This window comes from Peromyscus leucopus, chromosome 20 (genome assembly GCF_004664715.2).
Source record: "Peromyscus leucopus breed LL Stock chromosome 20, UCI_PerLeu_2.1, whole genome shotgun sequence".
NCBI lineage: Eukaryota > Metazoa > Chordata > Mammalia > Rodentia > Cricetidae > Peromyscus > Peromyscus leucopus.
The window spans coordinates 46,714,298-46,727,215 of record NC_051080.1 but is presented as its reverse complement, the minus strand read 5'-3'; the positions used below and the strand labels follow the sequence as shown (position 1 = coordinate 46,727,215).

The following is a 12,918-nucleotide window of genomic DNA, read 5'->3' as shown; positions in this document are numbered from 1 at the left end:
CGTACCAGGCCAGATCGTGGGCTGGCGAGTAAAGCCTTCGGGGTTTGTATTGTATTTATGTGTAGTAAGCTCTCTCTCCTCCTCCCTTTGTTCCCCAGGTACTTACCATCTGACTAGTCTCAATTTAAGAGAACTGGGAACAGACAACGCGGCGCTAGATGGCTCTTGTGATTTCTAAGCTGAAATTTCTATATTGTTTTTCTCCATGCTTTGTAACTGGATAGAAGAAATGGAAAAGCTTGCTTATGTTTTGTTTCGTATTATTATTATTATTACTGCCGATTGCTACTGCCACTCACCTGTTTCCAACCAGATTCATAATCCAAATTATTTTCACTGCTTTGGAGCTGGGCAAAACAGATGAGATATGTATCGCAATTGATTTGAATGTCTTACAGTTAAAGAATGTTTAAGCTCATCATAAAGGAAATTGAAGACTGAGATCAGGAGATTTATAAATATGGTAAATAATAATAGAGCTGGACCCAGAATCTAGATAAACTTAGTCCAATGTGGTTTTCAACCTTACCACGTGAAGATGACATGTATTGCTTTAAAAAAAAAAAAAAAAAAAAAAAAAAAAAAAAAAACACCTGAGCCCACCCCTGGAGCAAATGAATCCGTTTCTGAGACCTGAGTCGTGGGTATGTTGTGGAAGAACCCCAGCTGGCTAATGGCTAGCGAAGGGTGAAGAGAGCTATACAGATAATGGTGAAGAAAGAACACCAGACAGGGAAGGAAGCAAGCAAAAGGAAAGACTTGGGAAGAACGTTGAATCGCTGACCTAAAATTCACTGTTAAATTTGCTGTGCACACACTCCTTGCCACCATGCAAAGACAGGGTCCCAGTCAGTTGGTATACATACAGCTTTAACCTAGGAAACACCAGCCACCAAAACCACGGTACATTCTCCTTTAAACGTGACGATAGCACTATAAATAATAACGTTCCACCTTATTTCTGATTCCGTTTTTAAAAATACCATCCTCTAAACCCTGGCCAGCAACAGGATCAGAAACCAGAATGTGCACACACTGCTGAGTCTGAAGATTCTGAGGTTAAAATAACTTAGCTTTTTCAAAAACATAAAATGTGAACTTGAAAGCAGTTAGTAAGACTGGAAAAAAATGTGGGTTGCTTTACAGCAGAGGGTCACCTTCTGGGACCTACATTATTTTCTGCAAGTCGTGTAGCTTCCTGAGTTCCCCCCTCCACTGCCTCACCTCCCTGGATGAGCCAATACCGGCCCTTAACACATAGTAGGCATGAACCTGAATCTGCCACAGCCCGCATCCTCCGAGAATGTGAGTGGGCTGCCTGGGATCTGCCGTTTGGGCGGTTTGCTGCTGTTGCTTTTTGTTGTGCTGTCTTTTACTTACTACAACTGAATTTTTTTTTAGAAGTGGAAATACATAATATTCATCTGTCATTAGTCATGTACTTTTACAAAGTAAAAATTTGTCGTAATTTTTGTATCACACAGATAGACTATATATATGCATATATATCATATAGAACTTTAAAATGATCTGTAACCTAGGTGATGTACTTTAAAAATATTCACCCAATTTAAGATAGGACTGCTATGCTCGTAATAAAGTATTCTTACAAGGCTTTGGTTTTCCAAAATATGGATCTTAGAAATAATTTGTTCAGGTTTTGTGTTACTTGAAATGTTAGTCATTTCTTACTATGTCTTGTATGGACATGTATTCTATTTTACTTGGGCATGTCCCTCATTAGGTGAACACATGTGTAATAGACTCCAAATACAATGTTCTTGCTTAACTTGAGAAGGAACTGCCCTTTATTACTGAATTTGGGTTCTTGTAAGCTTATGTCCCCTGTGAACTTTCCTTTTACATAATTATAAGGACTATTTATAAGCTATAGGTAAGTATCAGGAGGAATACCTGAAGTATAAAACTATAAAATGATCACATTCTTTAAATGTATCGAGGCCTTTGTATTATGCTACAAAATCTAGATACTTACAAGACAATCATTTGTACTCCGCTGCATCCAGTTTGTCCTAACAGGTAGAGAGAGCTGCTTCTGTCCTTGAAGTTCTGCATGGTGAGCAAGCACCCTGGGCTGTGTATGTGGCCTGGTGGGGGGCACTTGGCTGTGTTCTGGTTGGTTTTTATCAACTAGACACAAACCGGAGTCACCCAAGAAGTAGAGAAGCTCAGCCGGGGACTCGGTTCCACCAGATTAGACTCTTGATCTGAGGTGGACGTAGGAGGACCCAGCACATTATGAACAGTGCTAGCCCTGGGCAGGTAGTCCTGGCATTCATAAGAAAGCAAGCAGAGGAGACCAATAAACAGCATTCCTCCATGATAACTGCTTCCATCCATGAGTTCCTGCCTTGGCCTCTCTGATGACTGACTATAACCTGTAACCCATAAGTTAAATAAACCCTTTTTTCCAAAAGTTGCTTTTGGTCAGTTACTTTTATCACAGTAACAGAGACACAAACTAGAACTGAATTGGTCCCGGAAGTGGGTTTGTGGTGTTGAAGAGGCATAAGCTTGGGCATTTGAATGCTTGGCCCCCAGTTGGTGGAGGCTTAGTATGTGCAGCCTTGCTGGATGAAGTATGTCACTAGGGGCAGCTTTGAGACTAGTCTCCCCCTAATTTCAGTTTGCTTGCTTGCTGCTGACACACCCCTTTGTGTATCCTGTAAAAGATGTAATCTCAGCTTCCTGCTCCTGGAACCATGCCCGCTGCTCCCCATTGTATTTCCACGTTATTATTGACTGCTAGCTCTCTCTGCAACCATAAGCCCAAGTAAACTCTTTTTTTTAATTTTCTTTACTTTTTTTTACAACACCATTCAGTTCTACATATCAGCCACGGGTTCCCTTATTCCCACCTCCTCCAGGGCAAAGCCTCCCCCGAGGACTGCGATCAACCTGGTAGACTCAGTCCAGGCAGGTCCAGTCCCTTCTTCCCAGACTGAGCCAAGTGTCCCTGCATAAGCTCGTAAACTCTTTCTTAAGCTGCCTTTGTCATGGTGTTTTATCACAGCAACAGGAAAGTAACTAAAACAGCCGGAATGTGTGAGGCCCCAGATTGAATCCCCAGTAGCACATGGGCAGAAAATGAGCAAGCATCCTAAAACCACTCAACCCGACACAGGCCAAAATACTGAGATGACTCCCTGCTCTGTTCAGTACCAGTTGAACTTAACTGGTCTGCAAGTGCCATTTGAACCCGAACCTCATCACCTAGTTAGTACTACCATACTTCCCTTGAACTAGTCCTTCCTTTCACTGCTGCAGTTACTTAGCTAACGCCCTTTTCAGAGTTTGCTCATTCTTCCTTCTATTTAATATTCCATCCTATCTTTCAGACCCTCCCCCCCATCACTCCAACCTCCTCCTTTTCTACTTATTTTCTTTCCCTCTGACAACTGTATTTTCACTACAAATTGAAGGATTTTTACTGCAGTTTATTGTTTAGCATTGATTGTGTACTTCCACCTGTTAAACTATAAACACATGAACAGCAGGAATTAATGTATCCCAAGCACCTAGGATACTACATGCCTCCACGAGTATTTGGTTAATTGCTTCCCAATGTGAAAATCATTATTACTGGTTTAAGTTGGACAGGAGAATGGGGAAATGCATTCTGAAATGAGGGGAAATGGATGCAAAGAAACTCTTTACTTTTGATTTGGATCCTGGCAGCATCTCTATCCTTAGGTACTGTGTGTAGACACGTTCCCTGTTCTGCAACGACAATATCTTGCCCTCTAACATCTGCAACTTTTAAATGGTTTCCCCTTAGCTTGGCTTACCTTTTTAGTCATATGTCTGTCCTATTCCCAGCCTCTGTCTCCTTTCTATTCACCCCAGGTTCTCCTATCTGCTCATACATATCATCTGTCACAATGTGCCTTAACCGTTTCTTTGTCTATATCTTCAACTGAACAATGAACTCAACAGTAGAGAATGCTCTTCTTTCCAGTTAACCCAAGGCCTATTAAAGTGCCTGTTTCACAGCAGCAGCTCAGTAAATGTATGCTAAACAAATACATGAACAGCTACAAAATATGAGAGGATTACTGGAGTATGAAGAGCACAGAATTAGCAAAAAGTAGTATAGAAATAGGTGATGGTAAGATTATGTTCTAGCTTATATGCCTTGCTGAAGAATTTGTACTTGTCTTATAGTCATTATAGAGTAGAAGTTTTTAGGCAGAAAACTGATGTAAGTTTTGATTTTCAGAAGCAAATCCAGCATTCATTTCTTTATTCATATCTAAAACACCTGCCAATAGAATTCCTCAAAGGACAGAGATGCATTCTGATTTGCACTTGGAGACACAAACACCAGAATTTTTTTTTACTTCTTGCTTTCAGAATTTGTGTAGCTATTTTTCTCAGCAGATTATAACAGCATGATAATGAGGCCAAGGTCATGGTTTAAATCCCTGTGTGAGTCAGTGCAACAGCCACAGCTGACTATTATCTCTGCCAGTTGTCAAATGGCAACAAACACTGTTTTTGACCAGAAATCGAGTGAGAGGATGTGACCAGTTCATCCAAAGCTAAAAGCAACTCAAAAGTGTCTGGCTCTTATAAGTCCACAGTGTCTAAATTAAAACAACACTACATTAGTAGTGGCCAAAGAATACAGCACCGCGGGGGGGGGGCATTGTTTGCTCCTAGAAAAGAAAATGAAGATTAGTATAGTTTTATTATTGATGACCAAGAAATATTATAAACCTTAGTGGATCTTAGTGTAGTTGGACTTTCTTGTCCAACTTTCTTTGGACCACCAGCCCCTAAGTCATGACACGGAGACTTATGAACTATGAAAGTTTGGCCTTAGCTTAGGCTTGTCCCACCAGCTCTTATAACTTAAATTACCCTGTTTCTATTAATCTAAATTCTACCACGTGGCTTTTTACCTCTTCTCCATTCTGTACATCCAACTTCCTCAGTGTCTCACTAATGTTCTGCTCACATGCCTAGATTTATTCTGAGTTCCTCTTTCTACCCAGAAGTCCCACCTAACCTCTCCTACCTAGCTACTGACCATTCAGCTCTTTGTTAAACCAATCAGAAAATGGTGACACATTTCCACAGTGTGATCAACATCTTAGTGTAAGTTTTATTAATAATTGTTGTGTATTTAGCAGTGCATGAGGTTATTTACAATTAACACGTTGTAAAAAGCACACAGCTATTATATTAAAAGGTCTTGGAACAATAATATTCCAATCACTTTTTATTTATACTTTTATAAAGCTATCTATCTGTATTCCTACCTAATAGTCAGTAAGCATATTTGTAAACTTAGAAACAATGTTACAGGTTGGTACTTAAAAGTATAACTTTTCTTAACTGAATATCATAAGTAAAACTTTAAACACAGAAATGGAAAAGCAAATGTGACTTTTATATCAAATAATTTTAAAACTTAATTTACAAAAGGATTTGGGCATTCAGTGTCAACTAAGGACCAACATCTGCTGACCTTCAAAACTAGTCAAGCTGTCATTCATTATGACAGACATTTCAAAACTGCACTTGCACTTTGGAGCATTCGGTCCAAAATGGGCTGCCTTTTCATCAACCCCTCCCCTCATGTCTCAGGGACCCATGTAGAAGAGTCAGAGGGGATGGATGACTCCAAGGAAACAACGTCCTCCATACAACAGGACTGATGCACATATGAACCCACAGAGACCGTCACAGCACTCACAGGGCCTGCATGGGTCCCAGCCCTGAGAAGGGAAAGTGGGCATTCGTCCCTACTTTACTCATGAAGCTATCTACAATCGGCACCCACTTGCAAAGAAAATATTAGTCTTCCTCAATGGAGTCTCACTGGGTATATTAACCACATTTCAGCCTAGACCCCATGCCCAGGACTAGATGGCCAATACAAAATGATATTTGTGTAGACTTTTTGTCTCATATTGCTTTGTTTGGGTAGTTTTTGTCTTCTCAATCTTTTCCTTGCATATTTTGGTTTCCAATTTTGTATTTTGTATGTGTGTGTGTGTGTGTGTGTGTGTGTGTGTGTGTGTGTGTGTGTGTGCTTCTTGATTTTTTGTTGTTTTTTTTAAGCAAGAGAAAAAAGGGCATAGAGTTGGATAGGCAGAGAGGTAAAGGAAATATGGGAGGAACTGGAGGATGAAAAGGTGTGATCAGAATATATTGTATAAGAAAAATGTCTTTCAATTTGAAAACTATGAGGGTTGGGTTGGGGGGGAGAGGCTGGAGGGGCGGGAGGAGGGAAGAGGGGGATCTTTGACTGGTATGTAAAATGAATAAAAAAATTCTTAATAAATAAATAAAACCTTCCTTGCTATAAAACATTGACAACTCAACTGTGCATGGTGGCACACATCTTTAATCCCAGCACTTGGGAGGCAGGCAAATCCCTGAGAGTTTGAGGCCAGCCTGGTCTATGTAGTGAGTTCCAGAACAGCCATGACTACATAGAGAGACTGTCTTAAAAATCCAAAGAACAACAGCAATAATAATAATAATAATAATAATAATAATAATAATAGTAATAAATTGACAACTTACTTGGGCCCACAAGGTAATGAAAAACAGGATGAAAGCCTAGCATCTCTGCCTTCATTTTGCACCTGTCTCCTTACCTTGAGTCAGCTCCCTACCTCTCCATGTAGGCATGATAATCTCTCAGTGAGTGCCTATCTAAAAACTGGTGCCACATAACCTCACTCACTCAACTTCAAAACTGAAATTCACAAACATAAGAGTAACCGAGGCTTCCCTCAACAACATTGTACAATCTTCTCCAGACCCTAAAAGGTATATGGAGGGCTCCAGTTATTGTCCTGAACACAGTTTCCCAGAACAAACCACCCTGCTGTTGAGGGCAGCTATTCACATTGCCATGGGTGCAACCTGGGACAGAAGGACTGGCCTCCTGAGAAGCAGCCTGCCCCCTTTTGAGACCACATCTGCTTAATGATGATTGACCAACACTGCCTAATTATGTATTCTACTCCTTGCCCCCAGCCCAGGTTCTTCCACTATTTAAACCCCAAGCTCATGCCTATACTCCAAAAATGAACTTGGAGTCATTGGAAGAAGTCATTCCTCTTCTCGGCACATTAAAGTCGTCCCCATCCTTTTCAACTTTTACACTCTTTAGTTGGCGTTGGGGGAGGGTAATCAAGCAGAGCCCACTGTGGATGCCAAAGTAATGACTTTGTCCTAAAACTCCAGTTCTATTCCATAGTTCTTGGTGCAAGCCCAATACTACTTATGAATTTGCTGAGACAAATAAAAAACAACAAACAAGTTGAAACATATTTTAGCTACACCTACCAGTGTATAGGGAAGTGAGAATAAAGAGAAGCATACAACATCGTGGGAATGTAATCTGTGGGACACTAGAGCACATTCTACAAGACAAAAAAAATCCAGTTTTTGTTTTCAATAAACATGTGGCAAGAAAGAAATGAGGAGATGGAGCAGAAGGGATCTACAGTTTGGGTATTTTAATTAAGATCTAAGAGATCAACAATGAGCAGGTGGTTGGTGAACTTCATTTAGACACTAAATTAGCGGAGGCTAAAGATGGAGGCAGAATCTTTATGTAACAGAACTGGAAATTTGATGATAATAAGGAAGTATTTTAGGGTGATAATGGTATATTAATTGTTTTAATCAAAGACTTCAGGGGCTGGAGAAATGGCTCAGAGGTTAAGACCACTGACTCTTCTTCCAGGCTACTCAAGTTAGATTCCCAGCACCCACGTGGTGGCTCAAAACCGTCAGTAACTCCAGTTCCAAGAGATCTGACGTCCTTGTCTGTCTTCCTCGAGCACTGCATGCATATTGTGCAGAGGCATACATTCAGACAAAAACCCACACAAATAAAGTAAATATATAAAAATTAGGGAAAAAAACTACTTAGTGCTAGCTGTTGGAATACCTCTGGAGAAAATGTAATATCTAGGATTTCTTCAGAATATATGAATGTGGGATTGGCCGTGGAAGATCAAAGAATATGTATTTTCCTTTTCTTTCATTCCTTTTATTTTATTTATTTATTATTTATTGACAGAGTCTTGTATGTAGCTCAAACTGGCCTTGAAATCATGGGCTACCTGCCTTAGCTACCTATATGCTGAAGTTAGAGGAATGTGTCACCATACCTGCCTAAAAACAATGTTCTTAACATTTTTACAAAGAAAATCGGAGTCTCTTACATTGGGTGTCATTTATTAAATAAGGAATACAGTGGTTTCAGAAAAACCTTGATTAAGCATTCATTAGTTGACGAGTAAATTATATTGATGATTTTAACTTTTTAAACCACTTTCTCCAACCTTCTAGGAAAAACTTGTATCATTCTACTTTACAGTTTAGAAAACTAAGCATGGACTGGAGAGTCGGCTCAGTGGTCAACAGGACATCCTGCATTCGCAGAGAAGCCGAGTTTTGTTCCCAGCTGTTCACATTTACCTGTAAGTCCAGCTCCAGGGGATCCAGTGCCCTCTCTGGGCACCCTTGGGCACCTGAACTCATTCATATATACATATAAATACACAGACAACCACATATATACATTGTTAAAAATGCTAAAGTGTCCTGGAGAGAGAGATAATCTATAAAGAGCATCAGCTGCTCTTTCAAAAGACCTCAGTTTGATTCCCAGCACCCATATAGCAGCTCACAACCATCTGTTAACTCTAGTTCCAGAGGATCCAGTGCCCTCTTCTGGTCTCCAAGACACCAGGCATGCAAGTGCCACACATACAGCAAAACACCCATTCACATAAAATTATAGATAGATAGATAGATAGATAGATAGATAGATAGATAGATGGCATGAATATAAAAAATAAAATTTTAAAACCGCCTTTTAAAGGTTTTATATGTGTGTGTGTATACACACATATATACACTTTATATATATATATATATATATATATATATATATATATATATATATATAGTTTCTTTAAAAAGCAAAGGAGTCTGAGCTGGGGATAGCTTGAGTGGTTTAGTCCAAGGAAGTTATATTCAAAGGTTATTTTTCAAGACTAGACCTCTAGGCCACCTAATCTAGATTGTGAACCACTATGCTCTGTTGCTTAATGTGATACGTGATATATATATGTGTGTGTGTGTGAGAGTGTGTGTGTGTGTGTGTGTGTGTGTGTGTGTGTGTGTGTTCTTTTTCCCTAACTAAAACCCAGGTACACTTTCTTTGTAACTCCTGGAACCTAGCAAACAGCATAAAATAGTTGCATTTAACATAACACCCTCCCTGATCACTAACATTTAAAATGTTAAAAAAAAATTTTAAGAGAAACAAATGTGTAGTTAAGGTGATCAAAAATAAAATGCCTGATGCTATCCCACTTTTCCAAGGTCAGTCCTGGTTTAATTTGTTGCTCAGTTACGATTGTAACTACTTCTATCCCCAAAGCATCCCTGTATATACCTCATATTATATAGACATATGAAATTTGTCGGAACATGATGCACAATATAAATGGTTATGGAAATCCTTATAAAATTCAATATATTCCTAAAACAAAGGTCAATGCCCTAACTATCCAGTAAATATCATACATGTTAGATATTTAAAATAAAGTTAATTAATTCCTTATTAGAAAAGAATTAACGACTTACTGGCTTATGCTCTCCCACAGGACAAATTTTTTTGATACCAGCTGGAATACTCACAATGAAGATTCATTGAAAAAAAAAAAGAAGTCTCAAACTGCCACTGCTCAGGGGTGTGAAAGATAAACATCAACTCATAGAGAAGTCATCAGCATAACATAGTAACATATGGCACATAGTAACAAAAAGACACTGGTAACAAGCTTTGCAACTGAGGAAAATACTGCCCTTTGTATTAAAGCACGTCCCAAGTAACCACAGACACTTTAAACAAACGTTAGGGATTTAGAGTGGGCTGCAACCCAGACATCCCAGGCAAGGGTGGCTTTCAGAGACTGAGGGGGCACTACAGTCTGTCTCGGCGCAAATTAGTGTTGCAATTTAATTCCCTGTATAAGCTAGCACCAGGTGGGGCCTGCACAGGGTGATTACAGCAGCTCTCATGAATGGACTGATCTACTCATTTGATTAATGGGCTGATGCATGAGTTGATAAGTGGATTATCTCAAGAATGGGTCTGCCACTTGGTCTAGGACTCACGGACTGTCTGTCTGTCTCTGACCAGGTGATACTCTGCACCACTTTGTCACTTTGCCAGCAAGAAGTTCACCACCGGATAGGCCCCCTCTTTACCTTGGGCCAGAATTACAAGTAAAAAACAAACCTGCTTGCTTTCTAACTCATCCAAAATGTGTTTTATGTTGTTAGCAACACAAAACAGACCAGAGCTAAGAGATTGATCTTCCACAGTGTGACTGGCTGCTGCTTCAAATGTCTCCTTCTGCCTACAAGGATCGAATTAGTCTTATCTAGATGGTGCCTGATCCAACTGCTTTCGTCCATGTCCTTTACTCTGCCAGACACCATGAAATTCAAGAAACCACATCCTCGATCTGATGAAAAGAGACACAGAGCTTACTATCAGCCTGTACTGATGGGACTGCATTCTTAATTACTGCACTATCTCTCTGATTAGCATCATATAACACTAAACTGGACCGGAGATAGAAAAGAGCCCTGTCATTTCCCACAAGGAAAAGGACTAGCAGGAAAAGAACTAAGAATAACCTGGTTTATTGGTCTTTATCTTGCTGATGAAGGGAACTTTAGTTCATCTCAATGCCAGAAGGAGAAAAATAAGTTTATTATGTTTGTAAATTGCATATCCTATTTGCCTAGTATGTATCAAGAAAATCATCTCTGTGCCAATCATTTTGAGAAAGCCATTGGATTTTGAGTGTTTCCATTTTTCTCTTATAAAATAAAAGACCTCCACAGAACCAGCAAGATTCTCTCACTATTCAAACATAATAAGTCAAATACAATTATGAGTTGATGCATTTGAAATGTGCTATTCATCCATCAAGCATATGTTGGCAACTATTGAAAATAACATATGCAAAATACATGCTCATCCTCAGAAAGTTCTCAGTCAAGTATAGAAGTCAATGTAAAGGCTTATACTTCATCATAGCATATGCAGTGGAAGAGGTGTCTATAAATGTCCCTGAGAATACAAAGAGGCTGTCTCTAACTGTTATGAGGAAACAGGAGATTTTCAGATGGATCTTTTTTATTTCAGATTTGTTTATTTTATGTGTATGAGTGTTTTGCCTGCATGACATATGTGCACCATGTGTCCACGCTGCCTGAGGAAGTCAGAAGAGAGCATCAGATCCTGGAACTGGAGTTCTGGAGAGCTGTAAAGCACCATGTGGTTTCGAGGACCCACAACTGGGTTCGGTGCTCTCGACTGCTGAACCACCTCTCCATCCCCCTCAATTAGATTTTTATAACCAAGAAGAAGAGGTTATGAAAGAGAGAAACAAAAGGAACATATGGGGTTGCAAATTGTCTTGTCTGCCTTAAGGGTGTAGATTTTTAAGAGATTAAGAAGTTGGTGCTAATAGGGCTGGGAACTAAGATGGGCAAATCTATATCTTCTATTGTGTACTAAGACGTTTAGACAGCATCCTGCAAAGAGGTACATGAGAACTGCCTCTTCAGGTCACATGAAAATATAGCTGATAGCCAGGCATCAGGACCCCAACCTGCAATTCCAGCACTCAGGAGGCGAAGGCAGGAAGACAGAGAGTTCAGAGCCACTTTGGGTGACTTATCTCAATAATAACAAAGACCTTATCTTTGTTATTAAACCTTATCTCAATAAAAACAAAAAGACATTCATCAGTCCATTGGTCTTTTTCCTCTTGCTAATTATTCTATTTAAACTCATAATAGTCTGAGATTAAGATACCACTAAGTTATCTGAAATAATAGCTATAGTCAAAGCTACAATAACTGCAAATAGCTAAATTTCTATTTATTCATGACTGTATTACTCAAAGTTAAATATTAAAAACTTTAGTTCCTCAGTTATACTAGCTCGTTTTAAATATTCATTGCTGTATATAGCTAGGAGCTTTTATTTTGTACATCACCAGTATAAACATCTCCACCCTTGAGCAAAATGTTTCCTGTACATCACTGATGAAAGATCAGCTAACTATCTACATAACAATGAGACCACATTATGAAAAACATACAATTGACTTTATTTCTTTTTAATTTTAAAGTGCATATATTTATTCTTGTGGAAGATTTTAAGACTTAAAAAATACAACCACCTATGAATTTAGAAATTAGTAAACTCTAATGAAGGTGAGAATCTTAGCAGGCTCAACAACATCATTTTCCTTTGAGAAACAACACCGGGGTTTGGAAATCTCAGAAGAGCATAACACCCTTGAGGGAATGAGCTCATTTGTAAGTTAGTCTGTGAGAATGATGACAGATATACTCCTCACATGTAAGCAATAGGTAAATAGGCTCAATTCCAAAGCTGCGTGCAATTGCCACTAATAGTTTAGTCAAGAAGAAGAGCTGAGTACAGAACCACAAAGTTTTGTGGAGTCTGTCCCAGGGCTTTTCCTGAGATCAGTAGAGAAGAATCTTCTAGCACCTTCAGTAATACTAAAGGAAAAATCAACACACAAAAGGCAATTTACTGGCTGATGTAACTAGAAAATACAGAAGTAGCTAAAATTTCAGAATGGGTTGATACAGGATACATACATCTACATACAAACATAGTCTATCCATGTATTACAGAAGCATCTACACACACACACACACACACACACACACACACACACACACACTCACACTAGGGGTTCAACTTCAGTCTTGATCTACACTTTGTTGTCCATGCTGTTGACTTTTTTTGGTGGGGTGGTTTCAAGACAAAGTATCTCTGTGTAACAGCCCTGGCAATCC

The 12,918-nt window shown here is 39.2% G+C and overlaps 1 long non-coding RNA gene across 1 annotated transcript; it reads left to right on the top strand.

Annotated features, from left to right (window-relative positions):
- The first annotated feature begins 8,090 nt into the window (after window positions 1-8,090).
- Window positions 8,091-9,720, top strand: LOC114699900. Its single transcript, XR_003735606.1, has 2 exons — window positions 8,091-8,474; window positions 9,669-9,720. It is a non-coding gene; the product is annotated as an uncharacterized LOC114699900 (long non-coding RNA).
- Window positions 9,721-12,918: the final 3,198 nt, after the last annotated feature.